Genomic DNA, 20,251 nt, shown 5'->3' on the forward strand with positions numbered 1-20,251 from the left:
TCCCCAGTTTTTCATTGGGTCTCAGTTACCTGAATGAAGACTACTTTCCTCAGATTCTCTTGTAAGTAAACATGGACAAGTAACGAATTTCTACCCTTTGGATAGAAATAAGAATTACGTGTGTAACTTGTGAAAAAGTTCTTCCCTCTGCTTAACTTCACTCCATCCTCCTGAAACTTGGCAGACAGATGAGGCCTGGGCTTGTATACCACGTGGCATAATGCCAGTCCAGAACTCCTTTCACCGATACATGGAAGAAAATTCTGCTGTCTTTAATCCACTCAGTTTTCTCTCGTTTGCAGCCAAGTCTAAAACTAACAAATACAGCTTTTTATTTGGGAGAACTGGATTAAAAAAAAATCTATTCAGACATTTAAATGGTGGAAAAGAATAGAAAGTTGATCACAATATACTGAGTGATAAAATCAGATTAAAAAAAGGCATCTACAGTATGTTCTGAAAGTAGAGCAAACAGTGTATTAACTATTGATAAAATTATACGGAGGGGATAAAATATTGTGAGCAATAATTTAATCCTCTACAATTACAAGATTACTTTTGCTTACAGGTGGTTTAATTTCCTTTTACTTGAAATACATTTTTTTCTAATTTATATGAAATAATAGTTTCAATATAGAATAAATTTACTAAACTAATTTTAAAAGATGATGTCCATGCTTTAAGGGCTCATCTTAAAGCCACTCTCTCTTTGAAGCCTTCTTGGTGAACCCAATAAGTTCTAGTAAATATTTCACTTTTCTGAACTACAAATCAATTAATCGTGTCTTCATATGGACCTTCTCCTGTATCTTTTTTCTTTAATTTTCATTGTCTATGCTTATTTCCCATTAGATTTCAGAGCAGAGATTATTTCTTGTTCAGAAATTCATCTACTTAGCCCAAGCTTTGCGCATTGAAGGTGTTCAAGAAATATTTATCAAATGAGTTGGTGAAGTACAAAGGAATAAAAGATATGCATGCATGCTGAGTTGCTAAGTCACATCCAACTTTTTGTGACTCTGTGAACTGTAGCCCATAGAGTTCCTCTGTCCATGGAATTTTCCAGGCAAGAAAACTGGAGCAGATTGCCATTTCCTACCCCAGGGGATCTTCCTGACCCAGGGATCAAACCCACATCTCCTGTGTCTTCTGTGTTAGCAGGTGAATTCTTTACCACTGAGACACCTGGGAAGTTTAAAAGATATAGGGCACCTTTTATAGGAAAATATTAATAAATATTCATAAAGAAGATGTTGGCAGGCCACACACAAAATATTGGAAACAAACAAACAAAAAAATTAGTGTTCATTAGGACAGGCATCCCTGAGAAATGCTGTTTACCTGGATTACACACTCTGATGACCTGAATCTTGACTCTTGCAGGCAGATAGAGTACAGCCATTTTTAGTAGCCAATTCTTTAACTTAGAACCTTGCAAACATCACAAAATGACTCAGTGAAAATGACTGAGAAGAATGTGAGTTTCCTTTTGGGACCACGTCAGGAATGCCCAGGAATAACTTGGAGAGAATTAAAAGGTGGAACTGAGACCCTTCTCTCACCTAGGTGGGTGCTACACTACTTTAAATGTAACATTAATGTACCCTTGTTCATGTCCACTGGCTGGCAAGGAGAAACTTGCATACATTCAGTAGATTCTACTGAATGAAGAATGCTTATCTTATCAGTCTCTAGTGTGTCTTTATAGTAGACCTTGAGAAAAGTCTGACCTAAAATAGTAGTCACATGCAACACAATTCCCTCTTCCAAATGTCTCATATAATTCTTGTTCTGTGAACAGTCTGTTCTATGAACACTCCGGCTATTCAAGGTACCTTGGTTCTTTCTTTTTAAACCTTTATGCCTACCTTTTAAAACAGATTTATTCCAAGTATCAGTGCTGGAAATTCCCTCATAGTCCAGGGGCTCAGACTCTGTTCTCAGTGCTTGGGGCCTGGGTTCAATCCCTAGTCAGGGAACTAGATCTCGTATGCCACAATTAAAGGTGCAACTAACACCCAGCACAGTCAAATATATAAATAACTTTTACAATTGAGTATTAGTACTCATTTCCAGATTTCTTCAGAAGTCTTTCTATCTCTGCTAAGTGATGTGACAAACGCTGTGTGTTCCTGTGGGTCACAGAGCTCTCCGTATCTCTGAAAAGAGGGTTCTGGAGTTGTACTCTACAATGTAGGATAAGGAGGCTACAGTACAAAAGAAAGCTTAATCCCCCTTTGGCTGGGTGATTCATTTCCTGGTGGAGGTGTAATGCAGCAATCTTCCCATGATAGACACCCACACCGTGGCCTCCATCTGCCTCTTGTATGTAGAAAAACTTTAGCCCAAGAATAAACTTCATTTGAGAAGTGAGAAAATGCAGAAACAAAGGAAAGCAGTCAAACAAAATCAAATAATAACAGTTTAGTCATTAAGCAAACTCAAGGATTTTAGTTCCTCTTCAAGGGCTACAGATAGTAGGTGCTAAGTCAATTCAGTCATGTCTGACTCTTTTTCACCCCATGGACTGAAGCCTGCCAGCCTCCTCTGTCTATGGGATTCTCCAGGTAAGAATACTGGAGTGGGTTGCCATGCCCTCCTCCAGGGGATCTTCCCCACCCAGGGATCAAACCCATATCTCTTAAGTCTCCTGCATTGCCAGGCAGGTTCTTTACCACTAGCACCGCCTGGGAAGTCCATTATAGACAATATTCTGAGCCACATCCTTTGTGCTCAGACATACTGAGCACCAGGGGTAAGTTAACTATGTGACGACCAAACTCCCGTAACAAGAATTTCAAGAAGTGGCCTCAAAGAAATGGGAACAAACCAACCCTAGAACTGAAGATTAACTGTATGGACTTAAACCAATAAAGATGACGCTGCTCAGACCACCAATGACCAATTTCAAGATGACTGTCAGAGTTGACTGTGCTGTTTCTGCATCTGGCCCCCTCCCTCCTCTGATACACCCCTGAAACTCCCCTTTAAAAGTTCTTGCCCCCCTGGCTGGCAGAGGGAAGTTTGTGTTTTTGGGACATGAGTTCACCTTCTCCCCAGAATTGCTGACTTCCTCAATAAAGCTACCTTTCCTTTTACCCAACACTTATCTCTTAGTATTGGTCAAGAGCTCTTGAGCAATGAGCTCTCCAACTTGAGATCTATAACAGAAGTGATACCTGAAAACAGGTGTGTCACTAAGCAAGACCAGGATTCTACAGACACTGTATAACCGGGGTCCTCAATCCCTGGGCTGCAGAGCAGTATTGGTTCACGGCCCATTAGAAACCAGACCTCACAGCAGGAGGTGAGCAGAGGGCAAATGAGGGACACTTCATCTGCTCCTCCCCACATGCCCCCCAATTGCTCGCATTACCGCCTGAACCAACGCCCTCCACCCTGTCTGTGGAAAAATTGTCTTCCGTGGAACTGGTCCCTGGTGTCAAAAAGCCTGGGGACCACTGATGTACAGGACTGTTAGCACATGGTGATTTATTAAATGTTTAACACAGCAAGATCATGTGAAGAAGCATTGAAAAATGAGTGTGGCATTACTTTTCACTGCTCTGAGCCCTGCAGGAAGGAATCACAGGTATTCTCTACCTTCTCAAGAGGGCAAGTTCTTCTTCTTTGTAAAGTAGATACTCCTTCTTCACAAGAAGACGTCAGGAAAAAAAAAAATGCTTTTGTGTTTTATGAAGAAATTGCAAAGGGAGATGGAAACCCTGGTGGCAACTCTTTATGACTTTTGGAGCAAGGAGGCATCCGAGAAAGAGAAAGTTACTGCAGCTTTGCATTCAGAGTTGAGGTGTGGATGTGGGGAAGGGCATAAAACAGGAGATACCCATCAAGCAACAAAGAAGTTTCAGGACTGAAGTTTTGGAAGCAATACAGGGGCCTGAGAAAGCTTATTTGAAGTTTCTTTCTTAGGAAACCAGTGCTCAAAAACAAGCACATCTTCCTGGGTACCTGTGAGCACCAGGCATGTGGTGAGGAGCAGGGAACGGGGGCACCAAGTAAGCAGCACAGCCTGGAAGCCCAAGCAAGGGGCCCCCAGGACAGAACCCGGACTCGAGGAGAGAGTGACACATGGAGCGGTCCAGCTGGAGGGTTCCACTGGTTTGGGCAGGAAGCTGAGGAAGACCCCCTCATCGGTGACACTTCAGCATCAGTGCTCACCAAGATATTCTGCTCCCATTTGGAATTGAGGTTGCTATGGAAAGTGTGGAATTTTTTTTCTAAACCAAAGAAGCACATGAGCCTGCATGTTTATATAAATTTAGGGATGGAAAAGCAGTTCCTGGAAAAAAGGTTGATAGAGGTAGTAGCTGTGGCTGCATTAAACTCGATTCAGTAATCCAATCTACTTTCTTTGTTATTAAGAGCACTTAACACGAGATATGCCTTCTTAAATTTTGGGGGTTCAATACAGTGTTAATAACTATAGACAATAAAGCAAAAGATGACAGGATCAGTGTTTATGCAATACCCAAAAGTTTCTTTAGGTACAGTATTTAAAAGGATCTTCAATGACTGTATATAATCCTTGTATCGTGTATTTTGAGAGCCCTCCCCAATTTTAGCAAAGCTAATATGACTGATAACACAGACATTAAAAGCTCCTTTCTCTTTATGATACACCTGTAACTGTTAGACAGGTGAGTAGCCTGTATGCAGAATGTTAAAAACAGGCTAGGCTTTCTTAAGCATTTTCTATATAGTTTAGGACTTGGGATAGTATTGATTCAATTAGTAACATATAGTATGTTACACTTATACAGAATATTTTAATCTATTGATTATGTATGTATTGCCTAGTGGTATCAAATAGAGATTAAAACATGGTAAGCAGATAGAAGGACAGCAAGCATAGTCCTCAAAGTGTCCCACCAGTGGGTAATTTATGGCTTTCTCTAATCTAGTTAATTCTTTATGCCTTGTTTCTCCTTTGTAAAGTTGAAATAATACTACTTGTTAATGTTTATAGACTATGCTTCAGGATACTATGCTTTGGGAGAAGGAAACAGCTACCCACTCCAGTATTCTGGCCTAGAGAATTCCATGGACAGAGGATCCTAGCCAGCTATAATGCATGGGATTACAAAGAATCCGATATGACTGAATGACTTTAACTCACTTGGGATACTCAGATGAATGATGTAATTAGATACATATATGACACATAATTTAACGACCACTTCACTTCCTGGGTTCAGTCACTCGGTCATGTCTGACTCTTTGGAACCCCATGGACTTCAGCATGCCAGGCTTCCCTGTCCATTGCCAACTCCCTGAGCTTGATCAAACTCATTTCCATTGATGAGTTGGTGATGCCATCCAACCATCTCATCCTCTGTCATCCCCTTCTCCTTCTGTCTTCAATTTTTCCCATGATCAGGGAGTCAGCTTTTCCAATGAGTCAGCTCTTCGCATAGGTGGCCAAAGTATTGAAGTTTCGGCTTCAGCATCAGTCCTTCCAATGAATATTCAGAGTTGACTTCCTTGACTCTTTGCAGCATTGACTCTTTGCTGTCCAAGGGACTCTCATGAGTCTTCAACACCGCAGTTCAAAAGCATCAATTCTTCAGCATTCAGCTTTTTTTATGATCCAACACTGACATCCTTACGTGACTATTGGAAAAATCATAGCTTTGACTAGATGGACCTTAGTTGTCAAAGCAATGTCTCTGCTTTTTAATATGCTGTCTAGGTTGGTCATAGCTTTTCTGCCAAGGAACAAGTATCTTTTAATTTCATGGCTGCAGTCACCACCTGCAGTGACTTTGGAGCCCAAGAAGATAAAGTCTGTCACTGTTTCCATTGTTTCTCCATCTATTTGCCATGAAGTGATGGGACCATATGCCATGATCTTCATTATTTGAATGTTGAGTTTTAAGCCTCTTTCACTTTCATCAAGAGGCTCGTTAGTTCTTCTTCACTTTCTGCCATAAGAGTGGTGTCACCTGCATATCCAAAGTTATTGATATTTCCCCCTGCAATCTTGATTCTAGCTTGTGCTTCATCCAGCCTGGCATTTTGCATCTAATTTATATACTTTGCATATAAGTCAGATAAGCAGGGTGACAATATGTAACCTTGATGTACTCCTTTCCTGATTTGGAACCAGTCTGTTGTTCCATGTCCATTTCTAACTGTTGCTTCTTGACCTGCACACAGATTTCTCAGGAGCCAGGTCAGGTGCTCTGGTATTCCCATCTCTTTCAGAATTTTCCACAGTTTGCTTTGATCCATACAGTCGAAAGCTTTGGCATAGTCAATAAAGCAGAAATAGATGCTGTTCTGGAACTCTCTTGCTTTTTCTGTAATCCAAAAGATATTGGCATTTGATCTCTGGTTCCTCTGCCTTTTCTAAGTTCAGCTTGAACATCTGGAAGTTCTCAATTCATGTACTGTTGAAGCCTGATTTGGAGGGTTTTGAGCATTACTTTGTTAGCATGTGAGATGAGTGCAATTGTGTCATAGTTTGAACATTCTCTGGCATTGCCTTTCTTTGAGATTGGAATGAAAACTGACCTTTTCCAGTCCTGTGGCCACTGTGGGAGTTTTCCAAATTTGCTGGTATATTAAGTACAGCACTTTCACAGCATCATCATTTAGGTTTTGGAATAGCTCAGCTGTAATCCATCACCTCCATTAGCTTTGTTCATGGTGATGCTTCCTAAGGCCCACTTGACTTCTCACTCCAGGATGTGTGGCCCTAGGTGAGTGATCACACCATCGTGCTTATCTGGGTCCTTAAGATCTTTTTTGTATAGTTCTGTGTATTCTTGCCACCTCTTCTTAATACCTTCTGTTTCTGTCTCTATTTCTTTGTGAATGTGGAACCTAAGATTGATGAGGGTAAGTGATGTGCTGAAAATAGTATTGTAAGTTAGGGACAGGGCTAGAAATATAGACTAATGATTATAAAACTAACTAGTATAAATATGAATAGAATCAAATGTCAAATCCAGAAATTCCCAACTATTTGTTTTATGTAGAGCTTAATGACGGGTTTGGTAAATTTTCAAAGAAAGCCACTCACATACTAAACAGATCAGATCAGTTGCTCAGTCGTGTCTGACTCTTTGCGACCCCATGAATCGCAGCACACCAGGCCTCCCTGTCCATCACCAACTCCTGGAGTTCACTCAGACTCACGTCCATCGACTCAGTGATGCCATCCAGCCATCTCTTCCTCTGTCGTCCCCTTCTCCTCCTGCTCCCAATCCCTCCCAGCATCAGAGTCTTTTCCAATGAGTCAACTCTTCGCATGAGGTGGCCAGAGTACTGGAGTTTCAGCTTTAGCATCATTCCTTCCAAAGAAATCCCAGGGCTGATCTCCTTCAGAATGGACTGGTTGGATCTCCTTGCAGTCCAAGGGACTCTCAAGAGTCTTCTCCAACACCACAGTTCAAAAGCATCAATTCTTCGGCGCTCAGCCTTCTTCACAGTCCAACTCTCACATCCATACATGACCACAGGAAAAACCATAGCCTTGACTAGACGAACCTTTGTTGGCAAAGTAATGTTTCTGCTTTTGAATATGCATACTAAACAAGAGTATTATAAAACTTTTTTTTACTCTAAAGTTCTTGCATTTGGTATACTCTATCATTGGTTTGCCAAAATCTGTGAAAATTCTATGGATAGAATGAGACAGTAATTGGAGAATAAAGTTACAATGGAAATGCTATAGGTGCTAATTTGAGATATGAGTATAACATCTAACTCTATTTCCTTCAGTGAAATATATTATGAGTCTTACAAATCTTGAATTAAACATTTCTCTCCACTATTGTCATCTCCTGAAGTTTCTCAAAGTCCAAAAATTTTTTTCTCAAATTTTATTCTGCACACATTTTGCAACATCTCTTTCAGGTGTTACAGTAATTTTCTATTGTCGTAACAAATTACCACAAGCTCCGTGGTTTAAAGCAACACAGCTTAACCATTTACAGTTCTAGAGTTTAGGAATCCAGAATGGGTCTCACTGGCCAAATATCAAGGTGTCTGCAGGACTGTGTTTACTCTGGAGATTCTAGGGGGATAATCTTGTTTTCTTGCCTTTTCCAGCTTTTAGAAGCTTCCTCTTCCTACTGTTGTTGTCTCTCTGCTTCTTCCTCTTTTGCCTCCTCCTTACATCAATCACAACCCTTCTGATTACATCCCCTCCACACACAAAATAACACAGGATAAGATTATCAACCTTGATCCCATCTTCTACCTTAATACTTCTCTGTCATGTAAGGTAACATATTTCCAGGTTTTGGGGATTTGAGTATGGACATCTTTGGAAGGTCATTAATCTGCTTACCACAGATGTTAAGAATTAAAGATCCTCAAATGAGTAGTAGATATAGGAATAGTTACCATAAATAGCCATATTAACCTCAAAAGTTCAGCCTTCTTTTCATTTTGCCTAAATGTCAAGGCTATGGTTTCTCCAGTGGTCATGTATGGATGTGAGAGTTGGACTATGAAGAAAGCTTAGTGCAGAAGAATTGATGCTTTTGAACTGTGATGTTGGAGAAGACTCTTGAGAGTCCCTTGGACTGCAAGGAGATCCAACCAGTCCATCCTAAAGGAATCAGTCCTGAATATTCATTGGAAGGACTGATGTTGAAGCTGAAACTGCAATACTTTGGCCACCTGATGCGAAGAGCTGACTCAATGGAAAAGACCCTGATGCTGGGAAAGATTGAGGGCAGGAGGAGAAGGGGACGACAAAGGATGAGATGGTTGAATGGTGTCACTGACTCAATGGACATGAGTTTGGGTGGACTCTGGGAGTTGGTGACAGACAGGGAGGCCTGGCGTGCTGCAGTTCATGGGGTCACAAAGAGTTGGACATGACTGAGCAACTGAACTGAACTAAATGTCATACTAATTACTTAGACAACTTTTTTAAACTCAAACTTTTGTATCTTATATTTTTTCTGATCATTAATGAAGATGAAAATACCCCTGTCTGATAATTATTTGAAAACATACAATAAATGGAATCATATATGATCAGTACCACCACCAGCCAGTCAACATAAGCACACAGAATTTGTAAGTCTGCCTGGTAATACGAGTAGACAGACAAGGAAAAATGTATTCGGGCATTTTAAAATAGAAAACACAGGTTTATAATGATGGTGAATCGTTCCTTTCTCATAATTTATATTGGAAAGTGATCACACATATTTTATGCTCCTTGAGAATTTTGTTCTTTTTTTTCCCCCTTAATCAATACATCTTTGCATTAAAACTGGAGAGAAACTTTGTGACAGGCAATTACAGAATCATTTTTAATTTTAAATGTAATCTGTGTTATATGATTATCCAAAATATGTTGATTTAAATAAATACATTTCTGAAGGAGTTTGCCAACTTCTCTTTTTGAAATATAAGTTCTTTCCTCATTATTTGTTGAGGACACTGCTCTTTCCCAGTAACTCAGCATCATCATTTGCACATTAATTTCCGATCAAGATATTAAATTCTGCCATTCTTCTTTTGAAGTAATATTTTCACTGTTGCCTACTTGCAGTCCTAATCAATCAGTACCAACATTACTATAAGAACATATCTTAAGGATTGTTGTTTGTTGTTTGTAGTCAGTAAGTCTTGTCTGACTGTTTGCGACCCCATGGACTGTCGCCCACTAGGTTCTTCTGTCCATGGATTTTTCCAGGCAAGAATACTGGAGTGAGTTGCCATTTCCTTCTCCAGGGGATCTTCCCAACCCAGAGACTGAACCTGCCTCTCCTGCATTGGCAGGTGGATTCTTTACCACTGAGCCACCTGGGAAACCCATCTTAAGAATTAGTCCACACTAATTTTTTTTTTTTGGAAATCAAGAGAAAGAAAATCAGCTCACATTTACTTTACAAAAGCTTCAAAATGTAAAGCTTATTTAGTTCCCACCTTAATCCTGTGAGTTGAGTACTATCTTAATCTCATTTCCCAAGTGAGAAAACTGAGATGTGGGGAAATTAAATAATTTGCTCAAAGTTGGGTAGATGGGAGTAGTAAAGCCAAGTTTCAAAATCAGATAGTCTGGGCTGGGTTTCCACCCACCTGCTCAGCGCTCTGCCTGGAGTGTTTTATGGGAAGCACATGAGTTCCCTTTGTGCCTGGTGGGGCTGTGTGACCCACCATACCTAACGCTATCACTCTGACAGATTCCACTGGGAACCGGAGGGCACATTTGATAGACAAGGAACCACTGGGTGTGAGGGCCTCCATTCCCAAAGGGGGAAGAGGAGGAACAAGTCTTACCAGCCCCAGACAGAAACTAGCAGAGTCCTGTTTCCCTAGTCCTGCCTCGTCAGCCTTGCCTCCTCCTAGCTTCACAATGCTGCTGGTGCCCTGACAACAGCCCTTACATCACCGTGTCCTTCCCAGGATCCTAAAGCACCTTTGTAACACTTACAGGAGCAAGCCCCAACAGCTCTGTCTGGCTCAGGAGATCTGTTTCATCATGTCTGTCTGATCTTCTACTTCTTCCAAATGTAGATTTCCCAGTTCCAAAATCTCCTACTCATACCTTACTCTTCTTTTTCTCTAACAAGTTATAGCCAATCCCACTGACTTCAGCTTGAAAACATACTCCAAATCCAGGAATTTCTCAACACCTTTCCGGCCACCACCCTAGACCGCATAACCCTCATGCCTTGTTTGGACCATTGACACAGCCGCCCGACTGGTCCTGCTGCTTTCTCTCCTCCCTTTCTACAGAATCCTCCAGACACTGCAGTCCTAACCTTTCACAGAAGTTACTCTCTGCTAAAATCCCTGAGTATCCACCTATACCACACTGGATAAAAACCACGAGGCTTTACCAGAATGTGCAGAGCTTAACATAATCGGGCCCCAGAAATCTCTGACTTAATTGCTTTCCACTCTTACATGTGAGCAATTTGTATCAACCACTTGGGACATAATATTTTTCATAGGTGTGCCTATAGAGTAATTTCAAAAATTTTAGTATCACTCCCTGGAACAGTAAGATAAAATAAGATGGAGCCCTTGGATTTTATATAAAAATATTGATTGAAATTCCTGGGGGTAACAGTCATTATTCTAGTTGAAGTTGCAGTCTTTGAAGAAATGCAGCTTTTTTTTATACACGTCTTTATTTGGAAAAATTAAGAATTAAAGATCATCATTAAGTTCTCCTACAGCTTAAAAAAAATTCATTTTAACTAGATATAATGTACCACTAATAACAATGACACCAAGGTTGTTACTAAATTGTGCAGGTGCAGGAGGGCCAAGAGGAGCTGCTCCATGTTCAAGGTCAGGAGGGGCGTCTGTGAGGAGATACCCCTCGTCCAAGGTAAGGAGCAGTGGCTGCACTTTGCTGGAGCAGCCGTGAAGAGATACCCCATGTCCAAGGTAAGAGAAACCCAAGTGAGATGGTAGGTGTTGTGAGAGGGCATCAGAGGGCAGACACACTGAAACCATAATCACAGAAAACTAGCCAGTCTGATCACACGGACCACAGCCTTGTCTAACTCAATGAAACTAAGCCATGCCATGTGGGGCCACCCAGGACGGGCAGGTCATGGTGGAGAGGTCTGACAGAATGTGGTCCACTGGAGAAGGGAATGGCAAACCACTTCAGTATTCTTGCCTTGAGAACCCCATGAACAGTATGAAAAGACAAAATGATAGGATACTGAAAGAGGAACTCCCCATGTTGGTAGGTGCCCCATATGCTACTGGAGATCAGTGGAGAAATAACTCCAGAAAGAATGAAGGGATGAAGCCAAAGCAAAAACAATACCCAGTTGTGGATGTGACTGGAGATAGAAGCAAGGTCCGATGCTGTAAAGAGCAATACTGCATAGGAACCTGGAATGTCAGGTCCATGAATCAGGGCAAATTGGAGGGTAAACAGGAGATGACAAGACTGAACGTCGACATTCTAGGAATCAGCAAACTAAATAGACTGGAATGGGTGAATTTAACTCAGATGACCATTGTATCTACTACTGTGGGCAGGAATCCCTCAGAAGAAATGGAGTAGCCATCATGGTCAACAAAACAGTCCAAAATGCAGTATTTGGATACAATCTCAAAAATGACAGAATGGTCTTTCTTCGTTTCCAAGGCAAACCATTCAATATCATGGTAATCCAAGGCTATGCCCCAACCAGTAACACTGAAGAAGCTGAAGTTGAATGGTTCTACGAAGATCTACAAGACCTTTTAGAACTAACACCCAAAAAAGATGTCCTTTTCATTATAGGGGACTGGAATGCAAAAGTAGGAAGTTTCAAGAAACACCTGGAGTAACAGGAAAATTTGGCCTTGGAGTACAGAATGAAGCAGGGCAAAAGCTAATAGAGTTTTGCCAAGAGAACACACTGGTCATAGCAAACAGCCTCTTCCAACAACACATGGACATCACCAGATGGCCAACACTGAAATCAGATTGATTATATTCTTCACAGCCAAAAATGGAGAAACTCTATACAGTCAGCAAAACAAGACCGGGAGCTGACTGTGGCTCAAATCATGAACTCCTTATTACCAAATTCAGACTTAAATTGAAGAAAGAGGGGAAAACCACTAGACCATTCAGGTATGACCTATATCAAATCCCTTATGATTATACAGTGGAAGTGAGAAATAGATTGAAGGGACTAGATCTGATAGATAGAGTGCCTGATGAACTATGGAATGAGGTTTGTGACATTGTACAGGAGACAGGGATCAAGGCCATCCCCATGGAAAAGAAATGCAAAAAAAGCAAAATGGCTGCCTGAGGAGGCCTTACAAATAGCTGTGAAAAGAAGAGACGCGAAAAGCAGAGGAGAAAAGGAAAGACATAAGCATCTGAATGCAGAGTTCCAAAGAATAGCAAGAAGAGATAAGAAAGCCTTCCTCAGCGATCAATGCAAAGAAATAGAGGAAAACAACAGAATGGGAAAGACTAGAGATCTCTTCAAGAAAATTAGAGATACCAAGGGAACATTTCATGCAAAGATGGGCTCGATAAAGGACAGAAATGATATGGACCTTACAGAAGCAGAAGATATTAAGAAGAGGTGGCAAGAATACACAGAAGAACTGTACAAAAAGAGCTTCACGATCCAGATAACCACCATGGTGTGATCACTGACCTAGAGCCAGACATCCTGGAATGTGAAGTCAAGTGGGCCTTAGAAAGCATCACTACGAACAAAGCAAGTGGAGTTGAAGGAGTTCCAGTTGAGCTATTTCAAATCCTAGAAGATGATGCTGTGAGACGCTTACTCCTTGGAAGGAAAGTTGTGACAAACCTAGATAGCATTTTCAAAAGCAGAGACATTACTTTGCCAACAAAGGTCCGTCTAGTCAAGGCTATGGTTTTTCCAGTAGTCATGTATGTATGTGAGACTTGGACTCTGAAGAAAGCTGAGCACCAAAGAACTGATGCTTTTGAACTGTGGTGTTGGAGAAAACTCTTGAGAGTCCCTTGGAGTCCATCCTAAAGGAGATCAGTCCTGGGTATTCACTGGAAGGACTGATGCTGAAGCTGAAATTCCAATACTTTCACCACCTCATGTGAAGTGTTGACTCATTGGAAAAGACTCTGATGCTGGGAGGGATTGCAAGCAGGAGGAGAATGGGACGACAGAGGATGAGATGGCTGGATGGCATCACTGACTCAATGGACATGAGTCTGAGTGAACCCCAGGAGTTGGTAATGGACAGGGAGGCCTGGCGTGCTGCAATTCATGGGGTTGCAAAGAGTCAGACACGACTGAGCAACTCAACTGAACTGAACTGAAAGAGAAAGAATCTTTAAAGATAAAAATCTGATTCTGGCTTATCTTTTAGTTTGATTATCCGATTTTAACTTTTGGTAATACCCAGCAAAAAATGAACCTGCAAAGTAGCTCCTCCTTTTCCTTTTTTGAAGTAAAATCACTCCTACAACTAAAAAAAGAAGACTTTTCTTTATGCTCTATCTCAGTATACATTTCAGGAAAGTCTCCACAATGTGGTTTTTATGGATATTTAAAAAATAAAGTCCATTTTACTGATAAATAAACTTTTATAAAACTGAATAAATGAATGTCTTCTGATAAACTTTTCTTATTTAAGGTTGACCTGGTTCTTGCAACCAGGACTCAATAGAAAAGAAAAGTACAAAAATGTTAAATAACATGATGAGATAATTATTTTTTTTTTAATTATGGTACAACATACACAACAAAATTTTACCATTAATGCCGTTTTTAAGTGTAGAGTTTAGTGGAATTAAGTGTTTTCACATCGTGTAATGCCACCATCCATTTCTATAATATATTTTTGTCATTGCAAGCTGAAACTCTGTGTTCACTAAACCTTAATTCCCCATTTCTCTCTCCCCAGCCCCTGGTAACCACTCTTCTACTTCCTGTATCTATGAATTTGGCTATTGTAGGTACCACAAACAAACAGAATCGTATATTTGTCCTTTTTGTGCTTGTTTTGTTTAACTTAACATAGTGTTTTCCAGTTTCATCCTTGCTGTAACATGTATCAGAGTTTCTTTCAGTTTTTATGCTGAAAAATATTTCATTGTGTGTGTATACCACATTTATTTTATCCATTCATCTGTTGAAAAACATTTGAGCTTTGTCCACGTTTTGACTATTGTGATTAAGACTGCTTTCAGCCTCTTTGTGTGCACACCTCCTAGTGGGATTGCTAGGTCTTATTCTCTTTAATTCTGTTTAATTTTTTGAGGAACTGCCATACTGCTTTCTACAGCAGATGCACCATCTTATATTCCCATCAGCTACGCCCTATAGTTGATATTTCTTCACATCCTAACATTGGTTGTTTTCTACTTTTTAAAAAATAATCCTCTTACTTGATGCGGGGATAATTCTTTTTTAATCTCAGAATAAGGAAGACTTTGGGCTTCTCAGGTGCCTCAATGGTAAAGAACCTGCCTGCCAATGCAAGTGACATAAGAGATGAGGGTTTGATCCCTGGGTCAGGAAGATACCCTGCAGAAGAAAATGGCAAACTGCTCCAGTATTTTTGCCTGGAGAATTCAATGGACACAGGAGCCAGGCAGGTTACAGTCCATGGGTGGCAAAAGAGTCTAAACAACTAAAGGATACTTTTCCAAATATGATATAAAACCAAAACGGAGAGAGAGAGAAGCCATGAAATATTATGTTGATGAATTTCATTACTCAAAAGCAAAAATTTTTAAGGTTTCTGCAAGGCTGAAGTCACCTTAAGAAGAATCAGTATAAAGACAAACTAGAAAATAATTGTAACTTTCAGACAGAGTTAATTTCCCTAGCTTAGGAAAAAGCTCCTTCAAATACTTAAGGAAATAATCATAAACTAATGAGAAATGGCAAAAGATATAATTAAAAATTATAAGAATAAGAAAACATAAATAGATTGTGAGTATATGAAAGATGAGTCTTAGGTCATCCATCTTCAAAATGATATCTACTGCATTAGGCCAAAATAAAGATTCAGTAGTAAGTACTCAAATGAGTACATTTCATATATTTTCATTAACAATCCAAAATTTCTGGGAAGTAGAGCACAATCCACATATAACTCAGACAAAAGGAAAAAGCGTTCTTATTTTGAATTCAGCTAACATAATTAATTTCTTTAGGACAAATCAGTTTAAGACATTATAGTATAAGCCAAGTTATTGAATTGCATTGTTAAGTTAGTTCAGTAGAGCAGCAACTTACAGAGAAGTGAAAGAAAGTGAAAATGTTAGTCGCTCAGTCGCGCCTGACTCTTTGCAACCCCATGGACTGGAGCCCACCAGACTCCTCTGTCCATGGGATTTTCCAAGCAAGGATACTGGAGTGGGTTGCCATTTCCTTCTCCAGGGGATCTTCGCAACCCAGGGAGCGAGTCCGTGTCTCTTGTGTCTCCTGCATTAGCAGGCAGATTCTTTACCGACGGAGCTACCAGAGAAGCCCAACTTACAGAATGGTTGCTCCAAAAAGTATACAGGGAAATTTTTACTCCAAACATTTATTTCTGAGGAGAAACCTTGGAACTTTTTGGAACTTCCAACACCCTCATCACCAGAGTTTGAAATAGCTAATCACATTATTCATACATATAAAAATCTCTAAAAGTCTTCACTCATTATGAAAAATGTGGTTTCAGTGAGTCCTGTAACTATTTAAGTGTAATTCTAAGATTCTTCATTAACTCTGAGAATGATTCTTCCTTGAGCAAAATTTCTTGGTAAGGAAAATATATTTAAATTTCATGAACATTTTATATGGGAGGTATTTAATTGTCATGTTTCACATCAGAGGGTCAGAAAGATCAAGAGCATTTATGTAAGAGCCCTTCTCATTTCCCCCATGAAGCTGTCAGGGAGAAAGTTTTCCTCTCCTCTTCTAAGATCTTTTGGCCGGTAAAAGATTTAAATTGACATGAAACAGATTAGCAGCAGAAAATTAATAAAAGTTTAATAACAAATATACATAGGAGAGACTCAGGAAAACTGAGTTACTCTCCAAAATGAACCAAAGCCTTCACCTTAAAATACCATTTTTGGATAAAGATGAAAATAAGATGTTGCAGGTAATGGTTGGGATTTCAAAGAGGAGGAAGGCAATTCGTATAGAGATAGAAAAGCTACTGTTTGCTGGGCTAGGCAGAGGTGCCTGGATGCAAAGTGGACTCGGACCTCTAGGTTCTGCCAAGTTCTCCCCACCATGCCCAACTCATATTGTTCCAGATATCTCTGTTAATAGCTCTGTTCTGGGAACGTTACCAAATCCAAGCTCTGTCTTCTCATTGTGTGATAGACCAATAATCAGACAAGGTGTTGAGGTAAGGCGCGTGCTGTGTGTGTGCTAAGTCACTTCAGTTGTGTCTGACTCTGTGGGGCCCCATGGGCTGTAGCCTATGAGGCTCTTCCATCCATGAGCTTCTCCAGGCAAGAGTACTGGAGTGGGTTGCCGTGCCCTCCTCCAGGGGATCTTCCCCACCCAGGGATCAAACCCACATCTTGTGTCTCCTGCATTGGCAGGCGGGTTGTTTACCACTAGCACCACCTGGGAAATTCAAGGTAAGGAATAGCGACTTTACTTGGAAAGCCAACAGACAGAGAAGATGGTGGACTAGAGTCCTAGAATACCATCTTATCAGGGTCTGGATGCCAGTTTCTTTTATAGAACAGAAGAAGGGGAAGTAAGAAAGTAAGTTTAAAAGACATTACTCTTGCAAAATATCTCCTGGCTTGGCCAGCATCAGGGAAGGGATGTATTAATTTCTTCTTTTCTGTAGCCACTCACAGATGGGCCGGGTCAGAATGTGTTCCTTTGAGCTGGACTTAGGCACTTCAGTTTAACATTCAGGCAGAGCGGGCAAGGCTTGCCACAGGAACCTGAGGTTTCCCCAACCTCATATATACTTTCATCTATAGACAGCATCTTTGTAGTGATTATAATAGCAAAAGCAACAAAGAGCAAAGGTTGTCCAACAAGAAGTCAGAATTTTCTCTTTCCTGGTGTAGAAACAGGCCCTTTATCTAAATCCTGCTAGGCAGTGGAGGGGGCAATAATGAGAAAAACTCCCTGAGTCATGTTCTTAAAAACAGTCTACACTAATCCTCATGCCAAAGAGACACATTTTGGGATGACAAAATTTCCTCCCTTATAAAACCACTATTAAATGAGCAATTAATATTCATATAAAGGGAAAGCTAAAGTTAATGAACTCAAAAAGTTCTTTTCTACACTAGATGTTAGCTTTTTCTCCGACTCCCATTAACAAAAGTAATTGGCTTCCTTGGTGGATCAGATGGTAAAGAATCTGCTTGTGATGTAGGGTTTCAATTCCTGGGTTGGGAAGATCCCCTGGAAAAGGGATAGGGTTTTTGAACTGTGGTGTTGGAGAAGACTCTTGAGAGTCCCTTGGACTTCAAGGAGATCCAACCAGTCCATTCTAAAGGAGATCAGTCCTGGGTGTTCATTGGAAGGACTGATGCTGAGGCTGAAACTCCAATACTTTGTCCACCTCATGCGAAGAGTTGACTCATTGGAAAAGACTCTGATGCTGGGAGGGGTTGGGGGCAGGAGGAAAAGGGGACAACAGAGGATGAGATGGTTAGATGGCATCACTGACTTGATGGACATGAGTTTGGGTGAACTCCGGGAGTTGATGATGGACAGGGAGGCCTGGCGTGCTTCATGGGGTCGCAAGGAGTCAGACACAACTGAGTGACTGAACTGAAATGAACCCACTCCAGTATTCTTGCCTGGAGAATCCCATGGACAGAGGAGCCTGGTGAGTTACAGTCCATGGGGTCACAAAGAGTCAGACACAACTGAGCAACCAACACTCCCTATTAGATATTGAATGCCTTCTCTGTGTGCCAAATGATGCTCTTGATGTTTTTAGGTAGAATCGTGAGCACATGTGATGAAATCCTCACACTTGGAAAGACTCCGTGGTAATAGGAAGAGACCACAAACAAGGTAAAAGCAAACAAAGATGTAATAGAGTACGTGTTGCAGGAATGAGTTCCCTTTCCAGGGTGTGAGGGTGGGCTCTTGTCTAACTCTTGGAAATTAATTGTCTGAGGAGACACGTGTACCGACAAAACATGAGATTTATTGGGAAGGGACACCGGGTGGATAGCAGCAGGATAAGGGAACCCAGGAGGACTGGTCTTGGGTGCCCTCAGCCTGAAACAGCTTGAAGCAGGGTTTCCATCCCTGGCCAGCAGTTGAGGTAGGTTGCTGCAGTGAGACCCGAATCCTAGCCGCTATACCAGTGGTCAGTGACAAAGCCCTGGCTCTTCAGCTTTGCAGAAAAGTATTCCTACAAGAGAGGAGTGAAACCAGTAGTGTTTATTAGGGGAAAAAGAGTACAGTACATGTGGATAGACACACAGGTGTCCTCGGAGAGAGTAGTGCCCCTATGGTAATTTAAATCACTTTTAGGGGGCATTTCTTTTGGGTTTCCTTTGGCCAATCATTTTGATTTGCTGACGCTGAGTCCTTATTTGATATATTTCAGGATCCTCCCATGTGTGCATGCATCTCTCAGCCAAGATGGATTCTAGCAAAGAAGACTATGGATAAACTTGGCAACACTCCCCATTTGACCTCCAAAGAGCTTTCTAGTCAGGAACATCTCCTTGACTTCAAGAACAAGAAATACGTGGCCTTTTATATCTTATCTGGGCAGGGCCCAGCCTCCTCTCTCAATTGTCCTGCTATTAATACTTTGGAGTTTCTGACGCATGGTCCTCTCTCCTAGCATGAGTATCTCTCAGCCAAGATGCATTCCAGAGTGAAGGATTCTGGGTAGTTGGCAGGACATATTATGGGCTGACATCTCCTCTTTCCTTTTGGCCATTCCTGAGTTCTCCTGGTTAGTTTCCAGTGGCAGCACCAAGTGCCTTATTGATAACATGACCATGGGCATGGCTCCTGAGGCAGATTGTAGGTTAAGAAGACTAGAGGAAAAATTAACAACAACAACAAAAACACTGGTGGCCAGAGCATGTAGAAGAAATAACCTGTGTGGATACCATACTCACTGGGAATCCGAGAAATAACCAGATACTAGAGTCGTCAACGAATCAGACAGGGTGTCTAAGAAGCCTGTAGATGACACCAACTAGGAGAGACACCAGGTGGCCAGACTACCCATGTGCTCCTTCAACTGGGCTGCCTTAGCTGCCTGAGTGTCCTGGAACCTCGGGATAATCCTCTGGTGGATGTGTTTAATAACATGGACATATTTTATCCAGTTTTATTAAGTGCTGACAATATAATAGGCACTGAAGAAGGAAGGATAATGAGGATGGCACAGTCTCTGGTATTAAGAAAATCCATATAACAGGGAAGCTGGGCAGGAAAACAAATGGTAATACAGTAAAAATGCATTTCAGCAACGTATGGAATATCAGCAAAGGAAATCGTGAGAGTGGTAAGTTTTTTAAATGAAATCATTCTGAATCACACAAGTCATCCCTGGTTGTAGTTCAAAACTGGATCCACCTTCCCACTGATTTTCTCAAAAATACTTAGTGAGTACAACATAAAAGTGTACACAGTACGGTAGAAGATACAAAGATATATTAGACAGAAGCTCCCTCTTTACATTGAACTGTATTATGGTAGGTCATGCTATAGGTAAGATTTCCTGTGATTCATTTTCTTTTCCAGACCTTTTTATGTAGGTAGCTATGGAGGTTCTATGTAGCTAGGGGCAAAGATGTTGTTTCCTGTTACACCAAATTGTCTGGGTCATGTAAGCATTT

Source organism: Bos mutus, chromosome 23 (assembly GCF_027580195.1).
Source record: "Bos mutus isolate GX-2022 chromosome 23, NWIPB_WYAK_1.1, whole genome shotgun sequence".
Taxonomy (NCBI): Eukaryota; Metazoa; Chordata; class Mammalia; order Artiodactyla; family Bovidae; genus Bos; species Bos mutus.